We start from the raw sequence: 16610 nt of genomic DNA, 5'->3' as shown, positions 1-16610 counted from the left end.
ATTAATATTTTTAACAAATAGGGAAGATAAGGATTTTTTTCTTATCAAGACAAAATTTAAAGTAGTATATTAAGACACTCTATCAAAGACATGTTTGGGATAATAAACAACTTTCTTTTTGTCTTAAATGAAGACAATTTATATAAAACCCATCTCAAAATTTGTTGTTAACCACCCTCTTTCTAGTAGTAGTAGTAAAACAAATAATCTTGAGTGGAAACAAGGTTTTCAGTGATAGCATTAATATTGATTGTGTTACAATAAGATCTAGTTAGGTAGAGTGGAAAACAAGTTTCCTAAATTTTATTTCTCACAAGAAAAAGAATTTTCAAACTAAAATAACATATCAAACAACATTATTATCACACACAAGAAAATGCAGAACACATCAAAAAATAAAATCAAACTCATTAATCAACTAGCTAATAATGGACATATCAACAATGACCAGAGTCAACTAGTCCTTATCATTAAAAAAATTGCCTTAATTTTCTTAAAAATTCAATTGGAGCTTAATTTTTAACATCAAATATTGACTATAGACCAAAACAAATTGATAATACTTGTAAGCTTCATATATACATCAATTGATCTCTTTTTCTTCATTAACATTGTTTTTAAAAAATGCAACATATCTATACCCTCTAGCACAGAGAACATGGACAATTAAATCAATTAAGTGAATCATACCAATAGAAAGTACAAAAGATGTATAGGCCAATGGTTAAGGTTTTAAGGTCTCCAACTAGGATTATTCTCGCTCTTGCTAATGTCCATTATAATCATTGCTGCCAAAATGTTGACATGATATCCAAGTGACATAGAGACCATGCCAAGAGAAATTTCAAAGCTTCTTAACTTACATGAGGTGATTTTCTGTTTTAAAAAATGGTTGACTTGCATACATGAACACTTGTAAAGTTTTTATTGGAGCATACAAGGGAATTTTCAAAAAAACTTTAAGGAAGCTTGTATCATGATATTCATTATTGGATATTGTCAATCTATACAAATAAAATAAACAAGCTCTTACACCTTTGAAGCATGCAAGGGTTGCACCAATAGGTTTATATGTATCAAATGATGTCAACTTTTAGTGCTTACAACATTTTTGTGCATAGTGAATCATTGGTAAGATAATTTTTGAATCTTTATAAATTTCTCTTCCTTGGTACCTATGGAATACACCTTATTAAACTTTTTTTTGTCGAGTTTCATCTTGTCTTTTCAATAATTTATCTTCTTTGCAACTTTTATCATTATCTTTGCACCCTTTTTCGTCTACAAAGAATTTTATAGGCTCTTGGTTATTATGACTTGTACATTCATTATCCTCATTCAAAAGCATGAGTGCTACAAGGGAATTGACATTTTTATTAATGAAGAATAAACTATTATAGTGGTTTCCTGTTAGGATAAACCACGGACAGAAATAAAAACTACATGCAAATATAACCAATAACAGAAAATAATAGAACACACAGAAATGAACACAAGGCACCAAGATTTAACGTGGTTCACCCAATCCCTGGGCTACGTCCACCAAACAGCAAGTCCGATCTTATTACAATCCAGTGATTACAACCTGATTACAATCCGTAATCCCTTACAGCTCAATACCGCCGCAAGAACCAATTTCGTATCACCACATATCAAAAAATACCCAACCCTAAGCCCTTTTTATACAAGTATTAAACTGCTTTAGGGTTATAAAATGTCGGCCATATGTCGGCCATAATATGTCGGCTACCATGTCGATGTCGGCTACTTCCAAAAAAAAAAATTTTCGACCCCACTATTTATGAAGTATGTACAGTACTTTCCTGATCAGTCACCACAATCTAACAATCTCCCACTTGGGGACTGATCAGGCTCCACACTAAACAACAATCTCCCACTTGGAGACTGATCCTGTAGCAATACAACTACCGCATGGGGCTCCCACTGGATCAAACCACCTTGGACTCTGCTGTTCTTTTATTCACATTTAGTCTAAAAGACCAACTGAAGCTGAAGAGGAGTTCAACTTCTCCCTTGTGACAACCTTTGTCAACATATCTGCTGGATTTTCATTGGTATGTATCTTCTCCAGCTTTAACTGTCCATCCTCCAAAACTGACCGAATGAAATGGTACCGCAACTGTATGTGTTTGGTCTTAGAATGCAGAGCTGAATTCTTAGCAAGATGAATGGCACTCTGACTATCTGTGAACAAAAAATTATCCTTCTGAGGATGTCCCAATTCTTCCAAGAAGAACTGAAGCCATATCATCTCTTTGGCGGCCTCTGTAGCAGCAACATACTCTGCCTCTGTAGTGGAGAGAGCATTAATCTTCTGTAGCCTAGAAACCCAGCTCACGGCTGCCCCACCAACAGTAAAGACATAACCTGTAGTACTCCGCCTGGTATCAATATCCCCAGCCAAATCTGAGTCAACATAGCCCAGTAAATCAGTAGTAGAGCCCCCAAAGTGTAAACACTTATTGGATGTTCCTCTCAAATATCTAAGAATCCACTTGACAGCATTCCAATGCTCAAAACCTGGATGACTCATATACCTGCTAACGACTCCCACTGCATGTGCAATATCTGGCCTAGTGCATACCATAGCATACATCAAACTTCCTACAGCTGAAGCATAGGGTACCTTGGACATCTTATCCTCCTCTTCCTGTGTCTTGGGACACATCTCCTTAGTCAATTTCAAATGACCAGGTAAAGGTGTGCTGACAGCTTTAGCATTCTCCATAGAGAAACGTTGCAACACCTTCTCAACATAATCAGCTTGAGATAGCGTCAATGTTCTGTTCTTCCTATCTCTGCAAATCTTCATACCAAGGATTTGTTTTGCTGCCCCCAAATCCTTCATAGCAAAAGCATGTGCTAATTGGCGTTTCAGCCCCTTAATATGATCCATGTTAGACCCAGCTATAAGCATATCATCAACATATAAACATAAAATAATGTAGCTATCATCATCCAACCTCTTAAAATAAACACAGTAATCTGAATGACACCTATTATATCCATGCTCATGCATAAAACCGTCAAATTTTAGATACCATTGCCGAGGTGCTTGCTTCAGGCCATATAAACTTTTCTTCAATTTGCACACTAAGTTCTCCTTACCTTTGACCTCAAAACCCTGTGGCTGAGCCATATATATTTCTTCATCCAAATCACCATGAAGAAAGGCTGTTTTAACATCCATCTTCTCTAAATGCAAATCTTCAGTAGCCACAAGACTTAAAACAGTACGAATAGAAGTCATTTTAACAACAGGAGAAAATATTTCATCAAAATCAATTCCTTTTTTCTGTGCAAATCCTTTTACAACTAACCTGGCCTTAAATCTTTTCTTACCTCCTTCCTCTTCTTTCAACCTGTAAACCCATTTATTCTGTAAAACCTTTTTACCTGCAGGCAACTTGCACAAATCCCATGTCTTATTTTTCAGCAAAGAGTCCATTTCATCTTTCATTGCAGACTCCCACTGAATCTTAGCATCCACCTGCACAGCTTCATCATAACTTTCAGGTTCACCAGCATCAGTAAGTAAAACAGAATACAAAGAGGGAGAAAACCTTTGTGGAGGTCTAATTGGCCTTGTTGACCGTCTAACATTCACTGGTGTATGTGGTATTTGTTGTTGCGGTTGTTGCACATCATGAGGAATGGCTGGAACATCAGCTTTTGGAGTATCATCCAGCACTACATAATCATCTTCTTTCTGCTCATGTTGCTGCAACAGATCTTTGTACAACACTTTTTCATTGAATATGACATCCCGGCTTCTTATAATTTTATGATTTTCAAAATCCCAAAGCCTATAACCAAATTCATTAATGCCATATCCAACAAAGACACATTTCTTTGATTTAGCTTCTAGCTTGGTTCTATTTTCAGAGTCTATATGAGCAAAAGCTTCACAACCGAAGGTCTTGAGAAAAGAATAACTCACCTTCTTACCAGTCCATGCTTCCTCTGGAATACCACAGCCCAAAGGAGTAGAGGGACCTCTATTAATCAAATATACTGCAGTATTGACAGCCTCTGCCCACATGTGTAAGGGCAACCCAGCATGCAACCTCATGCTCCTTGCGCGCTCCATTATAGTCCTGTTCATGCGTTCAGCCACTCCATTTTCCTGAGGAGTCCTTGGAACAGTTTTTTGTCTACGAATACCATTAGTGTAGCAATAATCTTCAAATTCATGACTGCAATACTCACCACCATTATCAGATCTGAGACATTTTAATTTCTTACCAGTCTCATTTTCAACCAAGCATTTCCATTTCTTAAAAGTTTGAAATACATCAGATTTCTGTTTAAGGAAATAAACCCATACTTTTCTAGTTGCGTCATCAATAAATGTAACATAATAATGAGAGCCACCAAGGGAAGATACCTGAGCCGGTCCCCATACATCTGTATGCACAAGTTCTAATTTCTCCTTTTTGTTTTCCTTCCCTGTCTTTACAAAACTCACTCTCTTTTGTTTTCCATACACACAACTTTCACAGAAATCCATATTCACACATTTTAGACCTGGTAAAACTTTCCTTGAATGAAGTACTTTCATACCTTTCTCACTCATGTGCCCAAGTCTATTGTGCCACAGCGCTGTATCAGAATCCACAGCAGCTATTTGTTCTCCCTGCTCATCTGCAGTAATTGTTCCTGAATATTCATTTTTCTCTGAAACAATCAAAGTAGAAGGAACAATATGACCTGTACAAAGATATAAGGTGCCTACTTTCACACCTTTTGCTACTACAAGGGAACCTTTTGAAACCTTCCAATTTTTATCATTAAAAGTAATTACACAACCCTCATCACCGAGTTGCCCTACTGAAATTAAATTTCTACTTAGTTTTGGAACATGTCTTACCTCATGTAGTAGCCAATGATTCCCATTCTGCAACTTAATCTTAATTTTTCCCTTTCCAACAATCTGACAGGGTTCATTATCCCCCAAATAAACAAGCCCAAAATCCCCTTGGACATAATCAATGAAATAACCTCTATGAGGTGTAGCATGAAAAGAAGCACCAGAATCTAAAACCCATGAATCATCAACACTCTCTAAAGACAGAAGCAAAGCATCCTCTTCGGATTTGTTACTTACCACATTTGCCTCTTTGTCTCCATCTGATTTATCTCCTTCATTTTTCTTTCGAGTCCAGCAATCTTTCTTTTTGTGCCCTGGTTTCCCACAGTACCAGCAATCATTTGGTCCTCTCGATTGAGACCTCCTCCCCTTTGACTTTCCTCTTGATTTCCCACGATTTCCAGAGTTACTTCCTCTTTCAGTCGTTCTGCCCCTGCTTTGTGCATTTAAAGCACTTCCTGATGTAGATCCACCTGAGGATTTTCTACGAGTTTCCTCACTTAAAATAACACCAATCACATCATCATATTTTAGGGTACTAGATCCAGGAACAGAATTACTCACCGCCATTACCAAGCCATTCCAGCTTTCAGGCAAAGAACACAAAATCAAGAGAGCCCTAATTTCTTCATCAAAATTGATACCCACAGAAGATAATTGACTAGTAATAGTATTAAAGTCATTTAAATGATCTGCAACAGATCCACCTTCTGCCATTTTCATATTAAATAAACGCTTCATGAGAAATACCTTATTTGAAGCAGAGGGCTTTTCATACAGTGTCGCTAGGGTTTTCATCAAATCTTCTGTCGTCTTTGCTTTTGTAATATTAAATGCCACCGATGGTGCCAAGCATAACCGAATGCTTCCAAGTGCCTTTCTGTCCAAAAGATCCCATTCAGCCTCTGACATAGTTCCCTGATTCTTGGCTTTTCCTTCCAACGGCTTCCACAAATCCTTCTGATATAAATAGTCTTCCATTTGCATCTTCCATAATTGGAAGTTCTGCCCATTAAACCTATCAACCCTCAGCTTACCATCATCTGCCATTGCTCCCACTCAACCGTGAGACTCCCACTTAACCGTGAGACTTTCCTGCAGAGGATAACTGAGAAACAACTAGGCTCTGATACCACTTGTTAGGATAAACCACGGATAGAAATAAAAACTACATGCAAATATAACCAATAACAGAAAATAATAGAACACACAGAAATGAACACAAGGCACCAAGATTTAACGTGGTTCACCCAATCCCTGGGCTACGTCCACCAAACAGCAAGTCCGATCTTATTACAATCCAGTGATTACAACCTGATTACAATCCGTAATCCCTTACAGCTCAATACCGCCGCAAGAACCAATTTCGTATCACCACATATCAAAAAATACCCAACCCTAAGCCCTTTTTATACAAGTATTAAACCACTTTAGGGTTATAAAATGTCGGCCATATGTCGGCCATAATATGTCGGCTACCATGTCGATGTCGGCTACTTCCAAAAAAAAAAATTTTCGACCCCACTATTTATGAAGTATGTACAGTACTTTCCTGATCAGTCACCACAATCTAACATTTCCATCATGATATAAGACATGGAGTGTGGGAGTATCTGAGCTATCAAAATTGTTGATTTGGGATCCTTGGCCCTTTAAATTGTGCATATGAATGTTAGCTCGAGTCACCATGGAGGCTACATAAATCTCACAATGATCTATGGTCCAATTTCCATATTTTGTCATTTTTTCATAGTATTCTTCAAAATTCATATCATCTTTCTTAGTTAAAAAAGGCTCAAAGTATGAATGATGCTACATAACTTGGTAATCCACTACCATGCTACAATACTTTAAGTGTTTCTCTTGGTCACCTTCAATTTGATATGCACCATTCTTACCTACAATCATTATGTTGAGTGTTTATTTCTTCTTGTCTCTCTTCCTCATTTTTTGCTTCATCCAACAAAATGCTTAATTGAGATTGTTTGTCTTCTTCTTTGATGGGCATTTCTGACCAAGAAATGGGTAGGTCTAGTAAAAGAATTATTTAACATATATTTTAGATAGATAATGAAATTCATAATTTGGCCTTACATAGAAACCATAATCATTTTATTGTAAAAGAACATAATGTTATGTTTAACTATTTTGTAATGGTCTCAAACTTTGCATAAATTATCAAATTCATTCATGTGTGATCCTAGAAAGTTTGAAGATGAGCAATTGTAAATTTCATTTATATTCAATCTTGCATAATGAAAATTAGATGAATCCAAGTTTATGAACATGTACACAAGAAATTCCCTCTTACAGTGTAGGAGATGAATAGTTATAGTCAAAAGTGATGGGAGACCTAAAGTCGATGCTAATACATCTTTGGTAAGATGTGATAATCAAGCACTAATGTGTCTTTTTTATATAGAAACCACTTATATGTCCTTGGTATAGTGTGAGGAGACTGTAATTGCATGTCTACAATATATCAACATGATTCTACTTGAGGTGGTGACACATATAGTTTATGAGCTATATCGTGTTCACACACATGTTTGGCTCAACTAAGACATTGCCAAATTCATTTCCTTATCATGAGATGTTACCATATGTAGTGCCTATATTTTCCTTTTAGAATCCCCCTTATATTATATTTTAACAAATAAATTATAAAACTAATTTATTTAGATTTCAAGTAGTTGATTATTGGGATTGTTTGTCTTCTTCTTTGATGGGCATTTATGACCAAGGAATGGGTAGATTTGGTAAAAGAGTTATTTAACATATATTTTAGATAGATAATGAAATTCATAATTCAACCTTACATAGATACCATAAGCATTTTATTGTAAAAGAACATAATGTTATGTTCAACTATTCTGTAATGGTCTCAAACTTTGTCTAAATTATCAAATTCATTCATATGTGATCCTAGAAAGTTTGAAGATGACCAGTTGTAAATTTAATTTATATTCAACCTTGCATAATGCAAATTAGATGAATCCAAGTTTATGAACATGTACACAAGAAATGACATCTTACAGTGTAGGAGACGAATAGTTATAATCAGAAGTGATGGGAGACCTAAAGTCGAGGCTAATACATCTTTGGTAAGATTTGATCTAGTCAAGTACTAATGTGTCTTTTATATATAGAAACCACTTATATATCCTTTTCATAGTGTGAGGAGAATGTAATTGCATGTCTATGATAAATTGACTTGATTCTACTTGAGGTGGTGACATATATAATTTATGAGCTATATCATGTTCACACGCATGTTCGACTGAACTAAGACATTGCCAAATTCATTCCCTTATCACGAGATGTTATCATATGCAGTGCCTATACTTGCATTTTAGAATTCCCCTTACATTATATTTTATTGTATTTAAAAATAAATGATAATATTAATTTATTTAGATTTCAAGTAGTTGATGGTTATTAATGTTTAAAAAAAAAAAAAAAAAGTCATCTAATTTTCTTATTTATTAAATTATATCAAAATTTTAATTAAAAGTAGATATTGCATCATTAAATTTGCTAAGTTGTAAAAGTATTAGTTTCAATTTTCTTTTCAAATTTAGCTATAGATAATTAATTTTATTGATATAAAAGATAATCAAATAAGAGAAATTATTGAAATATTTTAATTACTTAATTTTCTCTACTATGCCTTTTCATTAAAGATAATGGTGAAACATATCCTTGGGTATGCATTTACAATGATATTTGAAAATATAAAATTTTATATAAGAATTTAACACACTCCTTAATAATCATCACTTAATCTCAAATTAACATAACTTAAGATAATTTGTATATAATAAAAATAAATTCACACTTATACATAAATAATGTCATACCATGTGAAAACTCAATCTATATATATTAATTACAATTGAAAGCTTAGAAAATAATTTGAAAAAAAAAAATATATATATATATATATAGAAGTTATCACATGAAAATTGTACATATAATTTATTAATATCCTTACAAGATAATAAGAATTATCAAAGCTTTTCTAAATGAACTTACTCTCTAGATAATATCAATTATCAAAGCTTTTCTAAATGAATATACTAAAGAGAGTATTATAAATTCGCCGAAGTAACACACTTCCGTATCCCTTCCATCCTCTTATAAAACTATTTTATGTGATTTCTTTTCAATCTAATGCATAAGTCCAAATAAAACAATTCAAAAAAGGGTGGGCATACATGGATGGTTGAAGCCATTGAAATATTTTTATGTACAACTAAGATCTAGTTAATATGTGGTCAGTGACTATGTGTTTATGTGTCCCTATTAAAATCCACACCCCAAAAGTATATTCCAAAAGATATTTTCATGAATGCACACTTCTATATAACCAAGAAGAAGCAACCAAAATAGCCAAAATGTTGTACATTTTTTGTTCATGAGCATCTGAAGTTTTAGTTTTATCTAGAGGGCATTCATGGCTTGGCAAAAGTTATGCACAATCTAAAACTTTGTGAAGAAAATTGACAATAGTGTATCTAATTTGGTGAGTGGTTGGAATGAAAATCATGAATAATTTCTATTGAGATTTGATCTAATTGATTTGGGTATATAGTTTTGTATTCATAATTTGATGTCAAATATTTTTTATCAAATTTAAAATACATAATTCTGATTTTTTTAATTTTTTCTTATTTTGTAAAGAAACAAAATATAAGATGTAATGTTTTTTTGAGGTAGATTGTGGTGAGAGCCTTTTGCAATAATGTTTATGTGATGATAAAAGAATACATATAACATGAAAAATAAAATATTTTTTATATCTTTTAAAAATATTCTTCCTACAAACAAAAGGAATAACTAATAATTAGGAGATATTATAGTTTGTTTCCTTATTGGATCTCTTCTTCCTCTTAAGCCTCTATGGGACCTTACCCTTATAATATTTTTAAAGTCTGATTTGAATCAAGAGAGAGAATTTGATAAACATTTTTCTCCATAGAAAGACTAACTAGACATATATATATATAGTGAGTGACTTTCTTGTGTTGACATGTTAATCAATTTTTTTAAATTTATTTATAATATAGTTTTTCTTTATGATCCTTTTTTGATCTATAATGGATTGAAACCTAGATTGAACTCTGGGTAGGAGTGTAAGAACCATGTCCTAATCAATGATGTCATGTCACATGAGAATGAAGAATGTGGAAAAGAAACCAATCACATCTAATGTTGAAAAAGTCAAATCCCAATCGTAATCCATTAACTAAATTCAGCATAACACTAAGTTGTTGATTACCATATGAAAGAAAATTACATCATATGAAGTATGGTTTTGAAATACAATGTATATACATCACATGCCTATCATATACATGAACAATAGTATATTATCAAATTTTAAGTTACATTATATGTTAATCAAGATTACATCAAATGAATGTTACTGCTCATCATCAAAAAGATGAAGATACATGACTATATGATGGGTATTGATACTTGAAAGGTGTCCTGAAAGTGTATCCAATCTCCAAAGCCATCAGACATCATTCATCTGCTATCTAAGATGAGAGTGTGGCCCAAAATTTTTTACCTCACCAACCATAGAATATTTACTCCCTGGGGATTCTTCCTAACAATGAAGAATGCCCCGACCTTGGCACGAGAAGCCTAACTTCACAAAATAAGATGGATCTGGTGGATCTGGTGCAGCAGTGAAACATACTACATGCATCCATGTGCCTAGCAGCCTAATCACAAACTATGGTAGGGAAAAGAAAATAACACCACACATCTACCCATATGTAGTGAAAGAAAAACTATAACATATCTATCCACATGTACATTTATTCTATCTAAGAATATCTACACATATGCAAAATGAATATAAGCATAGACATACACATATGCTAAATGTGTAACACCCACCAAGGAACCCAAAAGAAGTTAACCTAAAGTTTTACTAATTTTTCCAAACATTTTTTTTAAAGATAACATACGACAACATTAATAGAATAGTAGAATCAATTAACATACACTCATACTTCAACAACATATAAATAGATTATAGCTCTTAAGGGTCCCATGATGATGAATCACATTTAATTTAATTAACACTAAATCCAATATCTAATAACTCCACATCAAAGAATAATGTGCAATTATGATTTCATTTAAATAATATACAGTCATCTCAAACGCCACTTGGTAATAAATAGAATGCACAGTCATTCACTATACAAGTCATAGGGTATGAGGGGCTAAAATAATATACATCATAAAATATATTACGTCATCTCATAAGATCTATGAAATCAAATGCAATACACTTAGAGTATAACCATCCATCATAGAAATACAAGAGCAGATTAAAAAGAACATCTGCACAAACACATCTAGCAATGACATCCAATAGTCAGATCTCAATGGTATAAGAAAAAGCACTACCACCCAACCTTGTGGAACCTAAATGGCCCACTCCCACAGTTTTGAGGAGATAAACTCAAGTCCCAAATGGATAACAAACTTAAAATTCAAAACCAACATCTAGGTTCAAGGAATCACCTAAAAGTAAACTATCCCAAAAGGTACCAAGACACAAGTATCAACTAATCCTAGAGGCAACACATACATGTAGGAAATATACTATGGAAGTGGGCAAGTTTCATCACATGATCCAACTCTAAGGTTACCCTAGCAACCTCTCTGGACTCCTACCCCCTAGTGTCTCTATGCGGCATCAGTATCCTTTCATACAAATAAGGCATACTAACGAGTCAACTCTAAGGTTACCCTAGCAATCTCTCACATTTATGGCCCCCCGGTGACTTTATGTGGTACCATATCTTATTAATTTATTTTAAACCCATTTAATGAAATGTTATCACTTATTAAAAAAACCTACAATGGGTTACCTAGGCAACCTCTTTAGGGCTCCAACCTCCATTGCAAGCCACTTCCCAAAATGACATATAGATGACCTACCCTAAGCTTAGCAAAAGAAAAAGATCTCAAATGACTATAAACCACAAATCAATTCTTAAACAAGAAACTAGAAAGCAGCAAAAACACTGGTCAAAATACAAGCATCACTAAAATGATCATCCTAACTGGACCGGTCCAAGAAAGTACACATAAACCAATCCATGCCATAACATGACATCACCAAGAATAAATCATACAAACACCTCAGTCCTATACAAGTGACTAGAAAATAATCTAAATATAACTGATCAAAGACTCAAAGGTTATATCAAAAAGGTCACACCATTCACCTCAATTCACACAAGAACACTAGAAAGCAATAACAATTGATAGATCAAAATGCCTCTTAAAGCATACAAAACACATTACCATGGTTGAGTATAAAAGATCATGATCAAAACATCATCATGACATCACAAAATAGAACTCATGAGCTTCTCGTAAACATCTTGATTTGGTCAAAGTACTAAGTCAACCCTAAACGCGACATACAAGAAAGCATACAACTAATAATGTAATTCATAATCAGTTTGGTTTTGATAAACATATAGTTTGAGTTTACTAGTAGGGTTTCACGTTTAGATTTCATTGTAAGATTTTGTTTTGATAAAGTTTACAAAATTCAAAAATAAATGAAATTATATTCACTTTTGAATATGAATGCATCATTACCATTAACTCACAAAACCAACATCTCTATAAGGATCATCAATTTAAAATAATAGTTAATAAATAATTAACTAGTAATTATTTAACAATATTACAAGATATGTAATGCCCCGCCAAGGGATCCAAAGAATTTCACTAAGTTTACCAAACAATTTTTTTTTTTAAAACATGAAAGTAAAGCCATTCATAACATTCGAGGAAGCAATAGTAAAATCCAACTGAAAGTAAACATAACATAACATAAAAAATTACATTATTTAAAGATCCCTTAACTTTGAATCACATCTAATCATAACTTATTCATCTAACATTACATCCTTATGAAATAAAAATGATACATCCAATGTTCTTAAACAATATACAAGTGTCCTTTTTGCAATTACATTTTAGATTGCTCAGTCATCCTCTGTACATGTTACAAGGTATGAAAAGCTTAAAAGAATATACATTTGTGAAAATAAACTACATCATCGTCTAAAATTAATCCATGATGCAATAACATAAATGAAACCACATATCATACATGATACATCATCACAAAAGATTTAAACATCCATCATAAGAGATAACCATAAATCACAAACATAATAAACTAAGTGCATGGTTCCTCCCAACCGTAAATAGCATCATTAGACCATCGTGGATCCTAGCCATCCCTCTGTGCGTAACATTCCAAAGCACCGAAGAGATCATCAGTATTATCATAGTAGGAATGTCACTCCTAAAACATCCTACTAACATGAAAAGTAAAGCATAAGATATCATCATCTAACATATACAAATCATCAGTATAAGAAACATACCAGTAAATGGGCATATGCACCGAGTTGTGGTGCCAAAAAGGTGACAAGGAAATTTTTTTTTCCTATTTTAAAAAGCGCGTACATGCTTTTAAAAAATAAAAAGTATATATGATGGGCTGCAAACCCACAACCCATCATTTTCATCAGCATTTTCTTCTACTCCTACAGCGAGCAGCGCGTACGGGAGTTGAAGACTCAACATTTGCACCACCATTTGCCAAAATGCCTCCTCGTCGACGAAATCCAAGACCACAAGCACACCCATGATGACGTCGTAAGTGATATAAACCTAACTTTGCATTGTTTGATATATTTTTCATATTGTTTTGTAAGTTTTTTATATTCTTTTGTAGGGTTTTTACAAATTTCATTTAGATTTGTTTATTTATTTGAATTTCAATTGATTTTTTATCAGGAAATGTTCATAATCAACCAGAAAATCCACAAGAACATCAAAACCCTCAAGAATCCCAAAATAGAACCCTCCTCAAGAAGAAGAACAAATTCCACAACCCGAACCAATTGCAAGACCTCCACCAGGCACACAAGAAAATATAAGAAATGAAATAGAGAGAGGCAAAACTGAATTAGAAGGAATCATTTCTCGGTTGAAAGAATCCGGACAAACCAATCCAATGAGGGCTCAATTGGCATCATCCCTCAAATCCATTAACACTCAGATAGCCTCATTTAATGGTCAGTTAGATATTTGGCGGGCTAAGAGGGATGAACAAAAAAGATTTTATGCAAATAAATTGTCATATGAAGATGTTAGAAAAAAGGAAATACCAAAAGGTAGTATATGTGCATTATTTAGAAAACCCGGTGAGAAAAATACTATTAGAGAGGGTACTGAACGATTCCCCATCCATTGGTGCATACATGATGCTATTAGAAATAATTTTTGGGATAGATGGTGGATGGTTTTTGATGCCCCTCCTTGCAACAATCACGAGGTCCCCATGTATTTTTTGAAGAAATTATATTGTGAGTTTGTCCTTGGGGAGATCCCCAATTATTTTCATATGTTAGACTCCCAGGGTAGAGGTGGGGGGTCATCATTTGAGAGGCCAAGAGAACGTTGTGACCCTAATGTAGTTAGGGCAGCCGTGGTCCATCCACAGTGTGAGCATGTGATTATTCCTTTAGTTGTGAAGGAACATGTAGAGGCCAACACTCTAGGGACCATTAATGCTTTGACGCAGACCCTCATCCATTCCATGAGCCCATTAGTTGAGCGGGAGCCTTCTATACATCGTGGTCACATGTGCACTTCATGCAGATCCCTATGCACATTTGGCACTCATGTCGGAGATGGTGCAGATGATGGGCTTGTCACCAATCAGTTCCTGGATGAGACATTTCGCATTGAAACATAGGTAAATTACTAATTTGATCACATTTCATACATATAGTGAATGATTAATTAATTAGGATTTATTGACATTGTTCAAAATTTAGGGTCAAAGTGTTCCTGGGCCTAGCAACGATCCTCCAGGCCCATTTTTTGTCCCTTCGATGAGTCCTGATGTATGTATCAATTTAATCATTTTAATTAATACATATATTTATTACATAATCATATTAAGGATTGACCAAAAAAATATGCATGTGCATCAGTTCTCCATAGGACCCTCAACCTTTACCACAGATGCAGAGTAGAGACATCATACGAGCTTCACACATGTACAGTTGTTTCATGTTAATTTAATTCATTTGATTATATTTATTCCATGTTTCATGTTAGATATAACGTTTATTTTATGACATGCAGCTCATGATGTCAGACACACCTCCTCATCTACGACAGTCTGTTGATAGTGGAGTGGCCGCAGCTGTGGCTAGCTCACAGCCACTAACAGAGGTATGAAAGAATTTTTTTCATTTTAGTTGTTGTTTATAATAGTTAATCTCAAAATTTCTAATGTTATTTATAAGTGATTATATTTATTGAATTGTTGTAGGGTCTTGTCACACCTGATCGTCCACGAGAATTTGAGGTGGACTTACAGAGTGACTATTTGTTGGCGGTAAGAAAATAATTGATTTTGTGAGTACATATATTTGATTTCAACATATAATAAATATTGATTCATATCTACTTTCTTTGTATCATTTGGACCTGGAGAAGAGCCTCAACAAGAGGTCAAGTGAGTGTGTCAGGAGGGCCCCGTCATCTCCACTGTCTCCCTCCACACGACGGCAGAGGACGTCGAGAGACTTGTTTCCTTCCCCTCGTGGGAAGGAAAAGATGTACTTGAGATATTTGATACATATATATAGAGACTTGTTTCCTTCCCCATGTATATATATAGGCATCTGAGAGACATATTCGATACACATTTGATGTACATATGACATTCTATATTTGATGTATGACATTATTGGTTAATATATGATATGTTTGTTCATATACGACATTATTGGTTATCATAATATATTATGTGTTTGTTAATGTATATGACATTATTAGTTATCATTTTATATTATATGTTTGTTCATGTATGACGTTAAATTAGATATGTTCATGTATGACATTAAATTACATATGTGCATGTATGAAATTAAATTCAATTGCTAGAGAGTTGCCATTATGTCTACCAACTAGTAGATGTTCTTTTTTGTTTTATTAGTATTTCTCAAAAATTGCAAAGAAGCTTTTTCTGATGAATAGTTGTAAACAATTGTGATCATCGACTTCATGTGCTCATGGCTTTGGCTGCAAACACTTGTAACTTTGGCTATAAGCATCCATGGCTTTGGCTATGTGCACTAGTGGCTTTGGCAATGAGCATTTATGGCTTTGGTTGTGGGTACAATATAGCCTTGGCTGTAGGTTGTCTTTCTTGCTGCATGTCGAAGTTACCTTCAAGAATATCATTAGTCTAAGATCATTACAATTAAAATACTATGACATAATACCTTGGAAATAATAGTCTTAACCCATTACTTTATTTGTTAAAACATTATGTAGCATCTACTGTAGTCCTTCTACTCAAATATGTTTTCAAAAATACTTAGTATGGCAAAGAAATGTCTATGGATTGCTTGTCAAATAGGATATTGAAGAACTAAATGTGGATAGTCATTAGTACCCATCAATAAGAACACGGACATCTTTCTCAAGCAAGCCATATGAAATTAGCAAGTAATTTATAAATTTCCTTTGCAAATAACTAGAAGATGCTATGAATCTTAATACAGAGTTAATCACGAACTCATTATTCCATCCAAGAAGCATATATCACCCTAAGCCAATTAACCAACAGGATAAAAATTAA

The sequence above is a fragment of the Cupressus sempervirens genome, chromosome 7, assembly GCF_028749045.1.
Source record: "Cupressus sempervirens isolate cs-2001-9-10 chromosome 7, ASM2874904v1, whole genome shotgun sequence".
Taxonomy (NCBI): domain Eukaryota; kingdom Viridiplantae; phylum Streptophyta; class Pinopsida; order Cupressales; family Cupressaceae; genus Cupressus; species Cupressus sempervirens.
This window is presented reverse-complemented; position numbering follows the sequence as displayed.